At 41.5% G+C, this 22845-nt stretch overlaps 1 pseudogene; it reads left to right on the forward strand.

Annotated features, from left to right (window-relative positions):
• LOC137562262 (dual oxidase 1-like) overlaps window positions 1-22845 on the forward strand; it is a 138570-nt pseudogene that overhangs the window by 65244 nt on the left and 50481 nt on the right.

Genomic DNA, 22845 nt, shown 5'->3' on the forward strand with positions numbered 1-22845 from the left:
CTGGTTTGTATTTACTAGATGTAACAAAGTAGATGAAACCTGTCAAGACCACTTTAAACCTTAGTTAAGGTTTATTGAATAGGACTGTAACTGTAACTCTTTTCTTTCCTTTTTTTAGGAACAATAATTGCAATTTTCTGAATGTAACAGGCATAGATCGTAGGACTTATCCAGGACTTCGTTTGTGTAACAGCTACTGGACTAGAAAGGTGCTTAACATTACTTTTCTTCTCTTCTTATTAATTTATTAATTTACGAAGTTCAAAACAGAGATAAACAATTCTCCTTGATAGAATTTCTCGTACTCACAACTAATGGAGATGAAAATAGTCAATTTATGTGGTGAACTATTTATAAACCCTGGAATGGCTTGCAGTCGTGTTGAAGTGTCTCCTGCTTCCTGTATAGGCTTATTATGACTAACCAATCAGATCAATAACAAAGTGGCCAGCTGATAATTTGTCCATATGCTTCTCCAGGAATTTTTCTTGCAGAGGAAATCCTCCTAGAAAAAAACGATCATCTCTAGTTTCAAATAATTTTAGGTCTGTTTTTGTGCTACAGTAACTTATCGATGATGTTTATCTTTGTTGTATTATTTTTTTTAAACATTTTCTAAATTATAAAGAAAAATGGTTTAAATGATTAGCGAATAGAGTCATAAATATACGCGCAAAAAAGTGGGATCAGCGCATCACCAGGCCGCCTCCGAATGGCCTCTGCTCAGAGATGCGCTGAGCCCCCCCAGAAACTACAAACGCACCTTGAACCCAAACAGAGGCTCTGCATATACACCAAAAGCAAAGCTGTTAAGTGGGAGCAGCTGACCAAAAATAAATTAAATTAGTACATAGCAAAGAAATGAACAGCGCTACTTAAAAACAGATGAGTGCCTACCTGCAAAAAAGTGCAAGCCCCACTTATGGGATAAAATACACACTGAGCATACACATGACCTGTCTACCACTTGGAGGATGTTGGTTTCCTGTAACAGCTTGCATGCAACTTGTTAAGTACTTGTCCCTCCCACTGTCGAAGAAGTCTTTCCTCCATGGGAGGGGACCTAACACTAACTAAATCCTACCTATGCATATGCATAGCCTGGGCGCGCTACCAAGTAAAATTGAAAATTGCGCAAAAAAGTGGGATCAGCGCATCACCAGGCCGCCTCCGAATGGCCTCTGCTCAGAGATGCGCTGAGCCCCCCCAGAAACTACAAACGCACCTTGAACCCAAACAGAGGCTCTGCATATACACCAAAAGCAAAGCTGTTAAGTGGGAGCAGCTGACCAAAAATAAATTAAATTAGTACATAGTACATGGGTTCAAGGTGCGTTTGTAGTTTCTGGGGGGGCTCAGCGCATCTCTGAGCAGAGGCCATTCGGAGGCGGCCTGGTGATGCGCTGATCCCACTTTTTTGCGCAATTTTCAATTTTACTTGGTAGCGCGCCCAGGCTATGCATATGCATAGGTAGGATTTAGTTAGTGTTAGGTCCCCTCCCATGGAGGAAAGACTTCTTCGACAGTGGGAGGGACGAGTACTTAACAAGTTGCATGCAAGCTGTTACAGGAAACCAACATCCTCCAAGTGTTAGACAGGTCATGTGTATGCTCAGTGTGTATTTTATCCCATAAGTGGGGCTTGCACTTTTTTGCAGGTAGGCACTCATCTGTTTTTAAGTAGCGCTGTTCATTTCTTTGCTAGAGTCATAAATATAGATATGTTATAGTTATGGTAGACTATACTTATACCATAGTTATGGTATATACTTATCCATATACCACGTTATATAAATCAGTCCCCAATGTAAATGTGACTAATGCAACAAATATATCAGTACATAATCTTAGCAATTCAGCCATCAATAGCATGCATAACAGCTTTATTAATTACATTTATATATAGATATGATCATCGTTACAGGTTATTTATTATTCTATTGAACATTTAAAACAGTTTCTTTCATTTCAAATTTGTCAAATTTGTTTAATAATTTTAGAATCCAAACCTGAAGAATGCCAACAACTTTGATAACTTGCTAATGGGCATGTGTTCCCAAATAGCTGAGAAAGAAGACCACATTTTTGTTCCAGACCTGCAAGGTACGTTTTTCTTACTTTGTTGTTTCTGTTTCAAAAGCTTTTATTGAGAGAAGATCAAAGCAAGAACATAGTACGCCATAATGGTTTAACACAGAAACCATGTGCTTATAGAGTACATAAGTACAGTAATAATAAAACAACACACAAATGTGTAAAAAAAAAACAGCATTTCTTGACCTATAAATTAACATTACTATAAATAGGCTTAAGGTATGTGCAAAACACAATAGCTTACCCTTGTTGAGACAATCCACAACTGTAATAAGTACATTATTAAAATTGAGATAGTTTAAGTCTCACACCCATACAGGCCTTACTCTGAATCCACGGCTGCCAGGTCTTGTCAAAATGGGGGAAATCTGTGATTTTAGCCTTTATTCTATCATAAAGCATGGTTTCATGAAACATATTCAATACTCGGGAAAATTAGAGGGTCGGTTGAAACCTCTGAGAAGCAACGTATGTTTTTGTGGCATTAGCAATGAATTGTATGAGTTTTTGCTTGGCGTGGGGTAAATCATCAGGCTTAACCATTTCAGCCCGCGGGGATTTTTCACCTTATGCATCGGAGCAATTTTCACCTCCCATTCATTCGCTAATAACTTTATCACTACTTATCACAATGTATTGATCTACATCTTGTTTTTTCCGCCACTAATTAAGCTTTCTGTGGGTGGTACCTTTTGCTAAGAGCCACTTTACCGTAAATGCATTTTAACAGGATTAATAAGAAAAAAATTGAAAAAAAATCATTATTTCTCAGTTTTCGGCCATTATAGCTTTAAAATAATCCACGCTACCATAATTAAAACCTATGTATTTTATTTGCCCGTATGTCTCGGTTATTATACCATTTAAATTTTGTCCATATCACAATGTTTGGCGCCAATATTTTATTTGGAAATAAAGGTGCATTGTTTCCGTTTTGCGTCCATCACTATTTACAAGCTTATAATTTTAAAAATGTTTGTAGTATACCCCTTTCAAATGCATTTTTTAAAAGTTCAGACCCTTAGGTAACTATTTATGTCTTTTTTTTTTTTTTTTTTAATTGTAATTTTTTTTTTTTTACCATTAAAAATTTTATTTGGGTAATATTTTGGTGTGGGACAAAAACAGTTAATTTTTAATGTTGTAAAATGTGTATTTTGTAATGTAAAAAATGTTTAGATGTAGTTTTACTATTTGGCCACAAGATGGCCACCTTCGTTTTTAGTTTCCCTCCTTGTACTTCTCTCTAAGCGGAAGTACAAGGGGGATGCGGAAATCTGGCCGGGCAGAAGAGCCGGAGCCTCACAGGTGAGCGCTTCGGTTTTTCTGCGGGGGAAAAGGATCGGTGATCGGGAACCATGTTCCCTTTCACTGATCCCTGGGCTACCGGGGGACACAGCGGGGACGCGGGGGCGCGCCCGCGATCGCGGGCGGGAGCGCGCCCAAGCGCGGGAGCGCTGCAGAGCTGCCGCCCGGACGTGAGCTTCACGTCCGGGCGGCGGAAATGGTTAAAGAGGAACTCCAGTGAAAATAATGTAGTAAAAAAAGTGCTTCATTTTTTACCATAATTATGTATAAATGATTTAGTCAGTGTTTGCTCATTGTAAAATCTTTCCTCCCCCAGATTCACATTCTGACATGTATTACATGGTGACATTGTTACTGTGGGCAGGTTATGTAGCTGCTCCTAGCTGTTTTGGCTGTTAGAGACAGCTGTAAACAACTAATTCCTGTCTGTGAACATTGTTACATTGTGGCAGTTTGCCCAGAGTACCACGGTACTCAGAGCTTCTTGTGGGAGGGGTTTCAGCACAAAATCAGTCATACAGCGCCCCCTGATGGTCTGTTTGTGAAAATCATTATATTTCTCATGTAAAAGGGGGTATCAGCTACTGATTGGGATAAAGTTCAATTCTAGGTTGGAGTTTCTCTTTAAGACCTAATAATAGCACTGGCGCTTCTATTCTAATATGGATTGAAAGGACGCATTGATTAATAGGTTTTAGACCAGTGCTGGGCGACCCTAGGGCAGGACCACCAAATATGGTACAGTGTAACGGTACATTGGAATCCATGGAAACAAAGAGCAGACCACTCCCCAGATATCTGATGTAGACACTCTGGGGTCAAACAGCTCCTATGGAGTAATTGCAGGGCAACGTCCATATTAGTGGCTTGAAGACTGCCCATATATAGGGTATCAAAGAATTGCTGCCATTGTGCTCATCCCAAGTAGAATGGCAGTCCCTTTCACATTAAGCTTGGAATATGACAACTTAGAGTTCAGTAAAAAATAAAGAAGGGGCAGTATTCTTTTTTGTAAGGGATCACAGGGTCAAGTAGCCTCAAAGGCTACCAAGGAAATTTCCTGTTTGAGCTTGGGTTGGTTTGTGATTGTGTATAATGAAAAATTTGGTGTACCCGAAAAATATTCTACTAGCGGGGGTGAGTAAGCGGTTTCAAACTGCACAGGGGTGCTAACACAACTATCTACAAGCAAATTCCGCTGCATGGTAATTTTGGTCAGGTTCCACCATTGGAATGCCAGTGGGTTGTGGCCCCCTGGGAAGTCAGGGTTACCCAGCAATTATAAAAGTTTAGAGGGCTTAGATTGCAGTCTTGTTTTTAATCTATTCCTCTTTCATATAACCATCGTATGATACGTGAAAGGCAATCGTGTTTGGATACTAGGGTGTGTACAATGTTAAGCCCATAGCACACCTTTCCAGGAGAGTGAGAATAGGAATAGTGTACTCTGTTGTTTAAATAAAAGTATAAGACAGTATCCATAGCAAAAAAAATCTGGATCCCATTTGAATTTGTCAAGTTTTATTTAAAGAAAACCTGTAACGAAGAAAACCTCCCCTGGGGGTACTTACCTCGGGTGGGGGAAGCCTCCGGATCCTATTGAGGCTTCCCCCATCCTCCTCGGTCGCACGGCGGTGGCGAAAATCCTCCGGAACGGCGGCGATGTAAATCATTACCTCCCCGGCTCCAGCGCAGGCGCAGTATCGGCTCTCCGCATGGAGATAGGGGGAAATAGCCGATCTCCGTCAGGCCGCTCTACTGCGCAAGTCTCCTGCGCCTGCGCAGTAGAGCAGAACCGACGGAGATTGGCTATTTTCGCCTATCTCCGTGCAGAGAGCTGCAACAGTGCCCTCCGCTGGAGCCAGGAGAGGTAAATAAATCAGCACTTATTATCAGCGCTTGTCAGGCTTGTCGAGGGAGGATTCCGGGAAGCTTCAGGGGAGCAAGCACTGGACTGCCTGCAGCTACAGAGGAGGGAGAAGCCTCATTGGGACCCTGAGGCTTCCCCCTCCCAAGGTGAGTACCCCCCAGGGGAACTTTGTTTGACACAGAGTCTCTTTAAGTTAACCTTTGTAGTTGGGTATTGGTAACATCATTGATGTGGCTCATCAGTGGAATGTTAGTGGTCTACCCCAAAACAAACAATATAATTCTGTAAACAAATATTGTTGTTCTCCTAGTTAAGCATCTTCTCAAACCTGGGCTGCATGGTACATCATGCCAGCCATTTATAAGATAGTTAGCAGGAATAAGGTATTCGGTAACAAGACCATTCCTCTACTGTTTTAATGTGGATCTGCTTTAGGTAATATTAACATATGTTTCTGCATATATACAATTTCAGATTACTGGTATGGTCAGATACAATACTCCCGGATGGATTTGTTGGCTGCCAACATACAGCGTGGCAGAGACATGGGGCAACCTAGCTATAACAAATTCAGAGAATACCAGGGGCTCCCTCCCCTGACCTGGGACAGTATCAGCAATGCCGAAATCAGAAAAAAGGTTTGTATACAAATTCTAGCTATAAGCTGTGCTATTTTGCTCAAGCGTTCCTTGACTAAATTACATTCACAGAATTGTAATTCTAAGACCTTGTTTCCAGCAGATATATTTTATTTATTTATTTAGAATTTTTGTGCACATAAGTACACATTAGACCTGAATGCTTATGTTAATAAATGGGCTGGTTCAGAACAAATATGTCTTTTCACATGCAGAAAAAAACACCCTACAGTCTGCTATCATTTTTCAGAACACTATTCAACTATTCTTCCTATTAATTTCACTGTGCTTTTATAATACAAATAGTGACCACAAACCTTTGCCTGTTCTTTTAAAACAGAGTGGGTAAGAGATTATATTACCTATCTATTTTAATTAACATAACTAATGTAACTTAATGACAGTATGTTTGTTTGGGCTGAAGTTCCTCTTTAAGTTTTCTCCTAAGACATCATTTTTCATCTTCTCTTTAATTGCATTTTGAATTTGAAAAGGTACCACAAAGAAGATAAAAAAAACTATAAAGATCAATTTAAGTATTCTTGTTGGCTGGTGGCTTAAAGGCATTTAAAGGCCTTTTATACGTTGTCACCTAGGATGAGATTTAGGAGAAAAAACCTAATTGAATAGGATTACATAGCCCATATGCAATTAACTTTTCTCTTGAGTTTTCTCCTATGAGATAATTTTTCATTTTCTATTTAGAATAACTTTTCAGCACTTAGCAATTGAAAATGTACCAACAAGTAGGTGGTAAAGGACTATCAAATATATTTAAAGTATTGTCTTGCTTGCTGGTGATTTAAAATTCATTTTATTGACAAATTTGAAAATATCACCTAGGAGAAGAGAACTCAGGAGAAAAAGCTCATTGCTTATGGGCTCATGTGTTTTGTGAGGAATATTTACTTCCTCAGGGGTACAGTTATGGAATTAGGGAAGGAAATACAAAAATGTGTTGCATACCATCAAGCTATATGAATAACATTCAATCCCGCCATTTTCCCCATTAATTGCATTTAAGGACCATTATAGAGATGCGAGTAATAAAAAACACGACATGTGCATCAATTAACCACCTGTGAACTCTAGATGGAAAATTACTATATGGGAATTACATAGATAAAATAGCAAAGTTTTGATAAGGTTGACAAATTGTCTATGCTGAATGATAGAATGAAAGCTGGCAATGAACATGACAATCTATAATCAAATAACATAATTAGAATACTGAGCGTTAACTTTTATAACATGAAAAGCTTTCAGATCTATATGGCAATAACATCGATAAGCTAGAGCTAATACCTGGGACAATGCTGGACAATATTACTGACATAACCGCAGAAATCATCCTGAACCAATTTTACCGTCTGAGAGATGGGGACAGATTTTGGTTTGAAAATACAAAAAATGGGTAAGTAATTGCTTTTAGACTAAATTACATTTTAAAGTATCTTTATGAAGAATGTTACTGATTAATTCTGAAAGGATCCAGTCCAAAAATAAAAGCTTTGTTGAAGAAATAGTGTCTTTGTTCAGACAGTGTAACAGTGACAAGTGACAGCAATTCACATAGACAGCTTGGTCACCTTGAAGGTGTGTGTGTGTGTGTTGTGTGTGTGTTGTGTGTGTGGTGTGTGTGTGTGTTGTGTGTGTGGTGTGTGTGTGTGCGTGTGTGTGTGTGCACGTGTGTGTGTGCGCGTGTGTGGCGTGTGTGTGTGTGTGTGTGTGTTGTGTGTGTGTATGTGTGGTGTGTTGTGTGTGTGGTGTGTGTGTGTGTGTGTGTGCGTGTGTGTGCACGTGTGTGTGTGCGCGTGTGTGGCGTGTGTGTGTGTTGTGTGTGTGTGTGTGTGTGCGTGTGTGTGCACGTGTGTGTGTGCGCGTGTGTGGCGTGTGTGTGTGTGTTGTGTGTGTGTATGTGTGGTGTGTTGTGTGTGTGGTGTGTGTGTGTGCGTGTGTGTGCGCGTGTGGCGTGTGTGTGTGTGTGTTGTGTGTGTGTATGTGTGGTGTGTTGTGTGTGTGGTGTGTGCGTGTGTGTGCACGTGTGTGTGTGCGCGTGTGCGTGTGTGGCGTGTGTGTGTGTGTGTATGTATGTGTGGTGTGTTGTGTGTGTGGTGTGTGTGTGTGCGTGCACGTGTGTGTGTGTGCGCGTGTGCGTGTGTGTGTGTGTGTGTGTGTGTGTGTGTGTGTGTGTGTGTGTGTGTGTGTGTGTGTGTGTGTGTGTGTGTGTGGCGTGTGTGTGTATCTATATATGTGTGTGTGTGTGTGTGTGTGTTTGTGGTGTGCGTGTGTGTTATGATTACAAACCCAAATACAAGTTGTGGAACTTATCTGAAGCAGTGTTCTAGGAGACATATTAACAATTATAATCGTGCCAGCAAATTACTAAACATGTTCTGGAAAGCAGTATTGTACATTGCAGAGACCTCAGCCCATTCATAAAGGATATCCTTTTCTCTTTTTCCTTCTCTTTTTCTCTTTTTGTTGACAAATGATATCTATAGAGTAACCAGTAACAGACCTGGGAGTCATGCGTATTCCTTCACTGTCATTATAGCATTAGAAACCGAATATAAGTTCTGTTACAACTGTCACATCCATAGGTCCTCTGGATCACTGGGGCAGATTTATCAATAGCATCTGAGAGAAAATTTTAGGAGGTTTCTAGAAATCATGTAGAACTGTCTCAGACCTCTAAGACCTCTTTCAGATGGTCAGCTAACAGACAGTGAATTAACTGCTGGTCAGCTGCTCTCCTGCACTGGGCCGGGTGCTTTCCTGCACTTGGTACCGGCGCTGGAAAGGTGCCTTCCCATGGAGTCACATCTGAGCGGGTTGTAAAATAATCCTCTGAGTGAGGTATGATGTATTGTGGTAAGTTTAACCATTTGGGGACCGGCTGCCTAACCCCCCTTAAGGACCATGCAATATTGCATATGGGGGAGGGGGCATTTTAAAGGGGGGGGGGAGGTCAGGCAGCCAGCTCCCCACTTTTGGTAGCTAAGCATGGTGTCCTCCCTGTAGCCAGATGTCCCCCCCCTGTAGCCAGCAGCATTTACTCACCTCCAAGGCTCCAGCGATGAGCCACTGTGGACCCCTCCGCTCAGGCCGTCATCCCCGCTCGTACTGACGCTACGTTCCGGGTCACGGCTTGATGACGTCACTTACATCAGACCAAGCGGGGATGCCGGCCGGAGCGGAGGGGAGCGCCGATCGCCGGGGGAAGGGCAGGAAGGTGAGTGGATCCTCTTCTCCCCCCCCCCCTTACAGCCGCATCAGTTTTGCCAGCGATCGCAGTGATCACGTGACCAGGAGCCATACGCGATGGCTCCTGGTCAGTGAGGGGAGATGCCAGCTGTCATATGACATCTTAATCTCCCCTCTCGGGTGCACACGATCGTGTCGGGAGCGAAAATGGCGGGTGGCGTAAATTCTACACCGCATCAGCCTAGAGCAGCCACAAGTGCGGCGTAGGATTTACTTGCATCGGTCCGCAAAAGGTTAAAAGAGAGAAGGGGGACCCAAAGAGCATTTTTTAGGATAGGATCGGTCTGAATGATGTCAGTCAATCCGGACACTTCTGTTTTTATAAAAGAACATGCTGTAGCTCTCCTATTTCACAGTATAGCTGCTGGTTGGGCTTTACAAAGAGGAGATGTGACTGATAGGCATGAAAGAGAACTTTAATTCAATGATGTAGAGAATAAAACAACACATACAGTACAAGCTGACAGTATAATACCTCAGCGTGACAGTTTTTAACTGGTTTTAGAAGTGGAATCAACCACTTCTTATTACTATGACAGTTTTGCACTGTTTTAACTGTACAACATTTCTAGAAATTCATGCAAAACTCGTGTACAAGGGTTCTTATTTTGTCGTGAATTAACTCTCAGAACACACCTATGTGTCCGTATAACAAAAAAGAATACACACTTTATGCAAAATAGAAAATAATGTATTGAGAAATGTAAACGAAGCGATAAAAGTAGTAAACTAATACAATAAATTGGCACATCATGCCCCTCATTAATAATCAGTCCATTAGTCATTTAAAAGATAGCATAAAGAAAACGGAGAGCATGCCAAAAATGTAAATATTTGAGAACTATGGCAGTGCAAATATTTATAGATTTGACAGCAATGAAATATGAGTAAATCCAGAAATACAGTCTAAGCACTCAATGCACCTGTAATATCATGCACAGCATTAATACTATTAATTTATACAATGCCAACTGACTTAAAGAGGAACTCCAGTGAAAATAATGTAATAAAAAAGTGCTTCATTTTTACAATAATAGTATAAATGATTTCATCATCAGTCAGTGTTTGTCCATTGTAAAATCATTCCTCTTCCTGATTTACATTCTGACATTTATCACATGGTGACATTTTTACTGCTGGCAGGTGATATCAGTGGAAGGAGATGCTGCTTGCTATTTTGGCAGTTGGAAACAGCTGTTAACAGCTGTTATTTCCCACAATGCAACAAGGCTCCCACAGTGTGATGTCAGAACCATGGTCCTGACATTAAACTGTGGGAGGGGTTTCACTATAATATCAGCCATACAGAGCCCCCTGACGATCCGTTTATGAAAAGGAAAAGATTATGGGAAAGGGGGTATCAGCTACTGATTGGGATGAAGTTCAATTTTTGGTTACGGTTTCTCTTTAAAAGGCAGCCACACCCATAGTGCGGAGCAAAAACAGCAGAGATACATGGAAGCAGAAGTATGATGCAGCTGCAGCATAGGGTTATCAGAGACTGCAATGACAAAAGGCAAACAATATACCATTTAATGGTACCCAAATACGCACTGTTGAAGAATCAAATACAACAAGCCATAGCGAAGTACAGAGGCAAATACAATCAAGGCCTGATAAATGTTTCTGCTGAAACTCTAGTGCATAGCCCTATTTATACAGAACACCATGGCTTTATTCACCTACACAGACACACAGCATTGAAAATTACATGCTGGGCTGGCATTTACTGGTTTCAGCAGGTCTCACCCGTGTGCCAACCACAGCAAGTATTTCCATGTTTTCTTTATAGACAGAGTGCAGATTCTTCTGCTCCACCTGCTTCCACTCTGATAGGTTGCTAGAAAGCTTAGTACTCAAGCAATGTCTCTATTGAAAATAAGGCTGGGAGGAAATCCTGACTGCAGGGTAAAGGGCCTGTTTCCACTACACACAGATTGGATGCAGAATGCATACCTCCCAACTTTTTGAGATGAGAAAGAGGGACACTTAAGCCACGCCCCTGCTACACCCCTAATCACACCCCGACTCACCCCTAGTTATGGACACCATAAAGACTTCATAAGAAAAATATGTTGTTTTATAATTCAAAACACACTGGTCCTTTCTATCCTGGTTCATTTTCCTTCATATTAACTGTAATGATCCGCTCAGCTGGCTGCACAGGTAGACAGCTGTTTGACCATTCCTTATGTCTGAGGGATGCAGGTCTCTGGAAAAGAGACCTGGCTTCATCTTGCAACTTTCAGAGTTGCTTTGCTGAGGGATTTGCATACATGCAAATTGCCCAGCTGTCTCCTTTGAGGGCTGGCAGTATAAAAGCCTTCTGCTCCCAGAATACTTTGCTGGTCATAATGGTTTGTTAATACACTCCTGGAGTGTCAGCCTATCCTGTTGGATTGTTAAAGTTACTTAGAGTATTTCTGGGGGCTGTAGTAGACACCCCTCTAGTTCAGTCAGGTTGTATTGTTTGTATTGCCTGTTTTGTCTGTCTGGGGGTGCTAACCAGAGCAGCGGTTGCTACTGGTAGCTCCTTATGTTCATCTGCTTGGATCGCATTTGCCTCTAGCGGTAGCGGCTGTGGATCCTTCTGATCTGTATTCTTGGAGGGTAAGCTGGAGCAGCGGTTGCTACTGGCTACCTCATCTTGCTGTACTTGGATCGCACTCGCTCTGGCGGAAAGAGCAGTGGATCCTGCTAACCCTGTTTCCCTACCCGGATTGCACTCGCTCTGGCGGAAAGAGCAGTGAATCTTTCCTATCCTGTCCCTGAACCCGGATCGCACTCGCTCTGGCGGAAGAGCGTTAGATCGTAGCTCTCATATTCCTGTTTTCCGTCCATCTGTCTGTCTTGTCTGATACGAACGCTTGCTGTAGGCTCGGTGAGGTAACCGCTAAGCAAGCGCTCGCGTTCTCTGTTTTGTGTTTGTGTGTCGGTGGTTAGTTAGGGTGGTTGTCTCTGTTGCGCTTAACGTGCGGAGACCGCGCTGTAAACACGTTCGCTGTTACGAATTAGTGCGGTGTTCGCGTTTAGTTAGTGTTTGTTATTTTCCTTATCATTCTCATTGTATGATTTGCTGTGCCTTTGCTCTGCTCCTGGGTTTTTCTCTGCTTAGTCTTGTGTCACCTCTGGCAATCGCCTCTCTCGTGATTGCGTTCCTACTCTGTTTCTGCTGTTGTGTGTGCACCGTCGCGGGTTGGCGACTAGATTGGTGCACACACATACATTCTGTCCCTGTGCTCATTCTCATTTGCAATCGCTTCTCTTGCGATTGCGTTCTCACTTGGGTTCCTCTGTTGTGTGTTCACCGTCGCAGGTTGGCGACAAGATTGGTGGACATACATACATCCCTTTTCTGTGCTTATTCAGTCTGGTGTCGCTATTAGCAATCGCCATCTCTGGCGATTGCTTTCCCACCTGATCTTCCCAGTTGTGTGTTCATCGTCGCGGGTTGGCGACTAGATTGGTGGACACACATACACCCTGTCGCTGTGCTCTCTCTCTTTAGGGGCTATCTTGCCCTGCTCGGTTGCAAATCGGACAATTCCCATCTTGCATCTGTGGCAGTACAGAGGCTTTGCTCCTCTGCACTCCACAGCTCCACCTGCCGGTGGGAATTTCCCCTCTACTGGTGCTTTGCACCAAAGCTGGGTTCTCTCCTTTCATACGCTTGTGGATGTTTTCCGCCGTGTCAGCGCACGCCTGGTGCGCTGATCACGGCGATAATTCCACAATCGTTACATTAACATTTTAAAATTAGTAATATATCAATTTAAAGGATTGGGAATAAAGTTTAGAGTCAATCAAACACTAAGGATGGCCCTGCTTAGGAGAACTCATGGAGAAGCATGTGATCAGCTTGATCAGCTGATAGATTTGTAAGGTTCTGATTTGCTGGTTCTGATCATGTGTTAAACCAGGAAGTCATCACAGCAAATCAGGACCTTACAAATCTATCAGCTGATCAAACTGATCACATGCTTCTCCGTGAGTTCTCATAATCAGGGCCATCCGTATACACATTTTTAAGTAGAAAAATATATATATTTTCATACAAAGAGGGACAGGGCTCCCAAAGAGGAACTGTCCCTCCAAAAGAGGGACAGTTGGGAGCTATTAGAATGGATGCAGAAAAATTGACTCCAATGAATGCCTATGGGCCTGTTTCCACTAAACTGATTTTTCTGATGCAGATTTTCCCATTGACATTCATTGGAGTCAGTTTTTCTGCATCCATTCTTCATCCAATCTGTGTGTAGTGGAAACAGGCTCAAAAACTTGCTTCATAAAATCTTATAAACTAATGGGATGTCATTTTGTGATGCAGAATCAGTTTCTTGGGATACAACATTGTGAAACCTGAACTAGCAGCTGCTATGTATGCAGCGTGTACTTTCTGTTACAATTCTAATAACATTATTGCAATGGGAGACAAGCAATTCTACTGGTGTCTCTGGTGTCCCTCAATCTGCAATGATAGTGATTCAGATGATTTGCAAGGTATCCCTATTGAATCCGCCTCTGACTTTTCCTTTCCTTGGTTGGCTGCTAAAGTCTGCATTTTCTAATGTAAACATCCAACTTTATCTAGCTGTGGACCTTGGTGGGATTGTATGTAAAGGAGATGAGTACATTTCTCCATACCCTCTAGAGATTGTATGCAAATCTATTTTGTGTTTAGTTTGTTTACACAGGAAGAAGTAAATATGATAATGGTGACCACTTTCCATGATGTGCTTGTGGCTGTCACTAATGCAACAGATGCTGGACTTCAAAAAAATGTCTTTCTTTGGGAAACAGGTGAGTTGCTTCCACTCCTGGATTTAAGGCACTGAACAATCAAAATATAAAACTACATAATTGATCATATAGCTATATAAAACTGATGATAATAAAGTTCTCAGAATGCTACACTGTTTTAACTAGTAGCATTATATTTCTTGCTCTTTTGTTTGCACTTTAGTTGCTTGTTGCTCCAGGGGCAGATCTGCCATAACACAGACTGATGCGCATCTTTCAGAAAGCAGGTGCCCCCTGGGGGTGGTAACGTGCCCGACACTTCTGGCAACACAAGTGATGCCGCTGCCTGCCCACTCATCTGTCTGCCAGCTGGCTACCTATACTGAGGGTACCTATACCAGGCTACCTATACTGGGGAACCTATACCTGGCTACCTATACTGGGGGTACCTATACCAGGCTACCTATACTGGGGAACCTATACCTGGCTACCTATACTGGGGGCACCTATACCTAGCTACCTATACTGGGGGTACCTATACCAGGCTACCTATACTGGGGAACCTATCCCTGGCTACCTATACTGCGGAACCTATACCTGGCTACCTATACTGGGGACACCTATACCTAGCTACCTATACTGGGGGCACCTATACCAGGCTACCTATACTGGGGGTACCTATACCAGGCTACCTATACTGGGGACACCTATACCTAGCTACCTATACTGGGGGTACCTATACCAGGCTACCTATACTGGGGGTACCTATACCAGGCTACCTATACTGGGGAACCTATCCCTGGCTACCTATACTGCGGAACCTATACCTGGCTACCTATACTGGGGACACCTATACCTAGCTACCTATACTGGGGGCACCTATACCAGGCTATCTATACTGGGAGTACTTACACCTGGCTTCCTGTACTGAGAGCACCTATGCCTGGCTACCTATACCTCTGTTTAAAACCTTTGGGGCTAGGTTCGCAGTGGTCGGTTGCATAACCCATGCGTTATAGTGCAATATGGCCCATATGCAATTCACTTTTTCACCTGAGTTTTCTCCTAAGAGACAATTTTTCAACTTCTTTTTAAAATAACTTTTTTAGCATTTTGCAATTCAAACAGTACCAAAAAGTAGCTGAAAAAGTAATATCAAAATTATTTTGAGCATTTTTTGGCTTGCTGGTGATTTAAAAAGCATTTTATTTACAAGGTGTGAACATATCTCCTAGGAGAAATCTCAAGGGAAAAAGTTAATTGAATATGGGCCTATGAATGTAAACTGCAATGGAGGCTGGACTTAGACTTTAATACAAAGCCTGCATGCAGCAAGTTAGAATAAAGAGAACCGTTACAACGTATTACCGTGAACAGGCCAATAAAATTAAATGGGCACAGAGTTGCTACAATGCAGAATCATTGCTACAATGCAACTGAGCACTATGAACTAACCCTAACACCTTAGTCCCTTGATGAGCTGTGTTGGCTAGGACAAGTACATGTTTTTACTTACTGAAAACTCTTTATTATGTCAGGGCTCTCCACTCCCTGTATCTGTTCCATATTATCTACTAAGGCTAAGTTTACAGTAGTCAGTTGCATAACGCACACATTATAATGAGTGTGAAAAGCAATGGAGACTGGACATAGACTTTAATACAAAGCCTGCATGCAGCTAGTTAGAACAATTAGAATAAAATGATTCTGAAACACAATTGAGCACTGTGAACTAGGCCTAGTACTCCAGATAGTACTCCAGAAGAAAGCCACTGCATACATCTGGAAGGGAACAGTCCTAAACTTGTTCCCAGACACTGTATATATGTAAAGTATGAGGGGAATTGAGCATTCAAAACCTTCTGAATTATTATCAGTCCACTGATTTTGTTCAATCGACCCAGTAGCATAAGCATAACAAAGCTTTTCAGGCTGCAAGGGACTGAGCCCAAATGGAAAGACTCAGAACTGGGAACCTGAGAAAATTGCAGCCTATAGCAGTGGAGGTCTCTGCTGCTGGATGTGTCTACTGAAAAGGGCCCTTGATTCTGTACTTTTAAAGGGCACCTGAGATGAGAGAAATAAAAATACTTTAAAAATGTCACCTTCCAAAAGATAACTTTTGGCTCTAGTGTTGTCCAAATCACACAACTGCAACAAGAATGAGCCAGAATACCCTGTCTGTTTACTCATTCGGGGACAGTGATTCAGAATGTATAGATAGAAGAAAAACAGATTTAAGACAGGCAAGGCAATAACACCTTCCATATTCCACTCACTCTAGGTTTCCTTTATTTAACATAAGGTAATCAGGGTGAGACAAGCTCTGCCAACGAGGGGCGTCACAAGTCTAGGAAACCATGCCTGTAATTTGGCTCCATTCCCCTCCACAATGCAGTTGTGCAAATGGTTTTTACTTGCCAAACATTATTCAATTTGACAGTACAATCTTACCTACATCTGTATGAGGACCAGTACATAGATCGTAATTTAGATATATTTATCAGGTTTGTCCTTATAAAACATATATGTGGTAAGATTGGAGACTGATCTGACATTAAGATTGCAAAGGGTATGCCCATACTTTATGCAACCTGATTGTACAATCTTTGTACAGTCTTGCCACCATCTATGTACTATAAAGCTTTGTACACATGCCTGATTTAAGTCGGCTGAGGCAGACAATAATGACCACCTCAGCCATCAATCAAGCATGTGTACAGAAAACCCCCGAGTGATCCGCCAGATGGATCTACTTCAACCCATTGCTCCCACTGTTAATGCAGCTCCCCCAACCACCACATGATATAACGCATGCACCGGTAGTCATCCCTCCATCATCCCTCTGTCCCCCGCATAGCAACACAGCACATTGTCAGCTACACAGCTGACATGCGTTTGTGCAGCCTGTCCCATCAAAGTCACCCAAAGGGCGTGTTTCCACTACACGCAGATTGGATGCAGAGTGGATGCTGAAAAACTGACTCCAATTAATGCCTATGGGCCTGTTTCCACTAGGAATTAATTGGAGTCAGTTTTTCTGCATCTATTCTGCATCCAATCTGCGTGTAGTGGAAACAGGCCCAAAGAGATCAGCTGCTGATCCCCCAATGGGCGACATCAGTTGGGCATGTGTACAAGCCTTAAGTCCAATAGGTTAAATGTAATTTTGATATATTGTTCAGGTAGCCCTTATTCTACATAAATGTGGTAAGAGCGGAGGATGATTGGACTTTCATACTACGTTTTGTTTCTTTTTTTAGGTAACCCATGCCCACAGCCCGCACAGCTGAAACCTGAAGATCTGGAAAAGTGTGTGCCTCTGACATTCACAGACTACTTTGAAGGATGTGCTGTTGGATTTGCTTTTACACTTCTTCTTCTCTGTTGCTTCCCTATCGGTATGGAATTATTCGCTGACATTCCATGACATGCTATGTCTATTAACCACTGAAACACCTTTCATTACAATGACAATTTAGCATAGCCTTTCCAATGTATTCAGCAAGATGAATGTTGCATTTAGCTAAGTTTTCATTTTATCCTGTTGAAGTTGTTATTGCAGCAGACATCTTTAAGACTACATCCTTAATATCTCCATAGTGAGCCTACTTCTTGCATGGGCAGTTGCAAAATCCCGAAAGAGATCTTTCATGCAGATGCAGAAGTTGAATGACACCCAAGGAGTGAGCAAAGACGTTAATCCCAAAGGATTTCCAGGTATTCTAACTTTACAGAAAAAATAATAACGTCTTTCGTATTTTTTTTATATTCCCTGCCTATTCTGCTGTGCCAGCCATTGCAAGGTCTAGCTAGAAGAACCTACTAAGCTAAAAGGACCTGACTAAAAACTCTGTTGGGGACATTTATCAATAAACTGTGCAGAACTGTCTTTGCCATATTAAGAAATCACCAAGTAGTGCAGTTTCCTTCTTAATCTGTTCTTTATACAGGAGAAGTTAGTTAGTAAGGATTCTCAGACAGTGCAGTGTGTGAGGGAAATTCTGTTGCCAATACTGTAACCAATTGCTGTAACCAATACATATGCTGTATTGTATTACTGTCCAGCACTGGAAGAGTTAAGCACAGAACAGCTTCACAGAATTCATCAGGGGGAGGAGCTCTTCACAAATCATGTCAAACTCTGTAGAGGTGCTATTAAGCACTTCTTAATCTGCAGCAGTTTAGGGATGGACTTGCACTTTTCTTAATTATAGTGCAGTTCTAGAAATTCACGATAAACTGCCACTATTAAGTAGGATTTAAATATTTTCTTATTATCATACAGAGCTTCCACCCCTGCTGGCTAGAACTGAATAAGAAAAAAACTGTCAGTAATGCTTTGATAAATCTGGCTCACTTGGGTACTTTCATTGCTGGTGATCAGCAAAGCACTGCAGCACAAGTATTCCCATGGGATTACTAACACTGCGGCTTGAAGTTTATATTTCCTTTTAAGAAGCAATATTATTTTAAGAAATCCATAACTAACGTATCCCCATTCCTATTTCAGCCTCTGAATGGTGTGGCGAAGAAGAGGCATTGAATCCTGTTTTTATTCAGCTGCAACCAACTCACATTATTAAAGTACTGAGTGCTAATATATCTAAGACCAGAACAATAAACCTGAAGGGTCAGAGAACTGTGGAAGTTACCCATTCTAACAATGCTGGAAGCAGAGTGGCTAGAATCAAGATCCCCAAAGAATATGATCTGGTAAGGATTTAGATGTCCTATACATGACACCCATTTCTAAAATGATATGTTGCATTTTTCACTTAATCAGTTTGAGTAGCTCATCAATATTATTAAAGGAATACTATCTATTCACGTGTTTTTTTTAATCTGGGATTGAGAGATTTCCTGAAGTGCTGGTAAATAATGATGTGTACATTTCACATGCTTATCTCTTTTGTTTACTGTATCAAATTCCTTTCACTCTTATCTGATGGCAAGTCTGCTCAAATCAGATGGCAGAGTGAACCATGAGAGGAGGGGATTCCCTCACAGCGCACCTGTTAACTCAGTGTGTGAGAGAAAGCTCTCACCAGCTGCAGCTGCCTGTGTCTTGTGTTTCTGACTGAAGTGTCTGAAGAGAGCAGGGGAAATGTAACTTGTTATAAACATTTGTAATTGTGACACCACAGCTTTTCATACTTTTTTTTTTTTGCTTTCAGGGAAAAATACTCTGTAATCTGATATGCAAAAAGACAACACTGTCTGTGCATTGAAGCAGACACCCCTTATGAGAATGATTTGTTCCAACAGAGCTAAATCCTTCACACAATGAATTACAGCTTTTGCCTCTGATACTTAACATGAAAAATAGGAAAATGTCTACTCAGATACTTAGACATTATTTGTACATTGTCATTTTAGAACACATGGTTTGATAGCGTTCCTTTAATATACTGTGGGCATAAAGGAACAGAAAACCTCATTGACGATATCAGCCAGTCCTGCAACATGTAGCTGTTTCTAATGCCTTACCCTATCCTCCCCCCTCATGTGAACCCTACTTGACACATAATCTTAACCTCTCCTCTTACAATAACCCATCATTTGTGGGGCCTAAACCTAATAATGAATGCTAACACCCCCTACTATTTTTCTTAGCACTGACTAGTTTAGATGCCTAACTGACAATAATCTGCCATCATCCACTTTGGCTTCAGCATCAGTCACTTAGGCTCCTGCTGATAACTTAGTTATCTGGTATAAACTACAGAGACACCTGCTGATAACTTAGTTATTAGGTGTGCAATCCAATAACCCAATAGTGATAGTTATGGCTAAAAGAACTCATGGAGAAACATGTGATCTGGTGATAAATATGTAAGTTTCTGGTTTGCTAGTCATGATCATGTGCTAGAGCAGCATGTGTTCATAGCCAATGATATTGTAACGGTTGGGTGTAGCAACTCAGATGTCTGATTATATGGTGATCTGCAGAATCACCAATAATGCAGACACTATACCTGATTATGTGGTGATCTGCAGAATCATCAATAATACAGGCATAGCTACAAGGATGCTAAGGGTGTAGTGCTTGGTGCAACCGTAACTCAATAGTTTAGCTGAACCTTACCAGAGGAGCTGGTAAGGTACTATCAGTACTGGGGACTGTATAGTTTGGATAGACCTTTCCAGAGGGGCTGGGAAGGCACCCACAGAAACAGTACAACAACAAGGAATAAGGAGAAACCTCTCCAGAAGAGCTGGAGAACACTAGCAATAAAGATAACTGGATAGTTTGGCGAAGAATTACCAGAGGAGCTTGTAAGGCACTATCAGTTAAGTGACAATCTAAGGAGAACAGACCTTTCCAGAGGAGCTGAAAAGGTAATAGCAAAAGTCGTGACTGTGTAGTTTCACTAAACCTTACCAGAGTAGCTGGCAAGGGACTATTAGTCACTAAAGGAGGAGTAATGATACCACACCAGAAGGCTGGTGGTTAAATAGCACACCTCACCAGTGGCGAGGGCCCACTGGTGAGTAGAATAGTCAGACAGGCTAAGTTCGGCAACAGAGAGACAGTATCAGTACAGAAATCGGAAGGCAGAAGAGTAATTAGTAATCAGGCAAGGGGTTCAGTAACTTTAGGCAGATAAGCAGAAGTACAGAATCAGTAAGCTAAAGCAGAGTCAGAATATAGCCAGAGTCAAACACAGGTAATCAATAATATACAATAATCCTAGTCTTGGTGTGAAGTTCTTGGTTTCAACACCTGGATCTAGTCTAAGGTCTGAGCGCTAACACGTAAGTATTCACAACAGCAGATGCCGACTGAATGGCAAACGAAGGCTTATGAGAAAGAGGGAGACTCTCAGCCACTCCCACCTCGGATTTCCGCCAATCCGAGCGGCGAGAGTCATCCCTGACTTCAGCCGACCGGCAGGTCAGCTGACGTGCCTTCTGATAGCATAAAGGTCCTGTCTCCGGGCGCGCCCGCGCGAGGCAGACCCCCTGTGAGCCGCAGACAAGACCGTTCCCGGCGTACTAGACGCCGACGGAACGGAGAACACTTGAGAGCCAGGGAGGGAGGCGGCTGCAGACACCCCCTGCGTGTCAGCAGCCGCCGATTCACAAGTTGTTACAGATATCTTTGCAAATCTATCAGCTGATCAAACAAATCACATGCTTTTCCATGAGTTCTCCTAGACATGACCATCACTTTTATCCAATACTGACTGTAAGTATTGTGATAAGTATTGGGTGCAAAACCAGCAACTTTGTTCTATCTGCAATAGCATCATATTTTGTTACCTGCATCTATAGCACCACTTATTTGCCGTTCTCACACAGCTGTCTTTGCTGGCACACAACTCTGCACTCTGTTTAGTCACATTTCTCATTGTAATATGTTGCTCTTCATTTGGCAACTGTCCACTTTTATATTTTCAGCTAGATGAGATTTTTTTTCCTTATCAAAACTAACTCAAAATATGTAATAAATAGACATACAATTACAAAATATAATTTCATTAATGCTTAGAAGCAGATGCACAGAGAAAACGAACATATATTATAGTCTAAAAGAGTCCTAACAGTGAAAATAATTAAGGCTGTTACAAATCTATGTGAACAACTAAAACAACATGTATCACAAACATAATAGATTAGAATTTACCAAGACCCATGCAGAGAACACTGCAAAAAAAACAAAAAAAAAACCTCTACAGGCAACCAATCAGGTTTATTCTGTAGAATGAAAGGAATCTGATTGGCTGCTATTGGAAATTGCTTACGTTTTTCTCCCTTTTTTGCCTCCGTTTTGATATAACAGCTCTGTATTGTTTTCTGCTTTGTTTTTACAATGTATGTAACAGCTTGTCAATCCCTGAACTAGGTGCTGTTTTTTAACAATAGAGAAGACCAAGATTCCTTCATCCACAAACTTAAAGGATTCTTTAATGAAGGTGGAATTTCCTCACTGTTCACTCCAATGTCAGAAAAGGAGCTTTTAAGGGGATCAGTATCCAAAAAGCAAAGGCAAGAAGTACTGGAGACATTCCTCAGACACTCACTTTCCCATGTGAGTATATATTTATAGTAAACACATTTACAAACAGGTTTGTTTACTTAGATTTGTATAGCATATTTCCATGCCAACACATTTGCACTGACATACAGTCCAGGAAATGATAGTGGTGCTGTAATTACATAGGTTTTGGACATCAACAAGGCTGACGCAGGAGCAATACACAAGCCGGAGATTCGAGAGGCACTACAGTGCGAATTATCAAGGGAAGAGTTTGCAGAATCTCTAGGACTTGATCCTAACGCCCATTTTGTGGATTCCATGTTTAACGTGGCTGACAAAGATGGCAATGGTTACCTGTCATTTAAGGAGTTCTGTTACATATTGGTTACCTTATTGAAAGGTATATTTGTTTTCTATATATACTATTATATTTAGTTTTCACAATTCATTTTATTCACTTTCTATATGTATATAGAAAAATAGAAAATATTAGCTATAATGATCTTGCGAAAACTATTACTTTTCACTGTGTTCACAGTGGTCAATTGCATAACGCATGTGTTATAATGAGTGTGAACTGCAAAGGAGTCCGGACATAGACTTAATACAAAAGCCTGCATGCAGCGAGTTAGAATAACAAAATCCGATACAACGAAATACTGTGAACAGGCTCATATAATTGTATGGGCAGTGAGTTGACATGCAGAATTATTCTGCAATGTAACTGATCACTGTGAATTAGCCCTTATGCACTACATTTTATGAGATGTATTAGATCTCCTGTTAAAAAGTAAATTGTAATTCACCCTACATTACTGAAAATGTTAAAATAGCCAGATGACCAACCACCCCCCCCCCCCCCCACTACAGACTCCATCCCAACCTTTGTAAACCAGAAGTCTGTACCCTCACATATTATGGATTCTGTTACTGCATTCCATTTA

This window comes from Hyperolius riggenbachi, chromosome 3 (assembly GCF_040937935.1).
Source record: "Hyperolius riggenbachi isolate aHypRig1 chromosome 3, aHypRig1.pri, whole genome shotgun sequence".
NCBI classification, from domain to species: Eukaryota; Metazoa; Chordata; class Amphibia; order Anura; family Hyperoliidae; genus Hyperolius; species Hyperolius riggenbachi.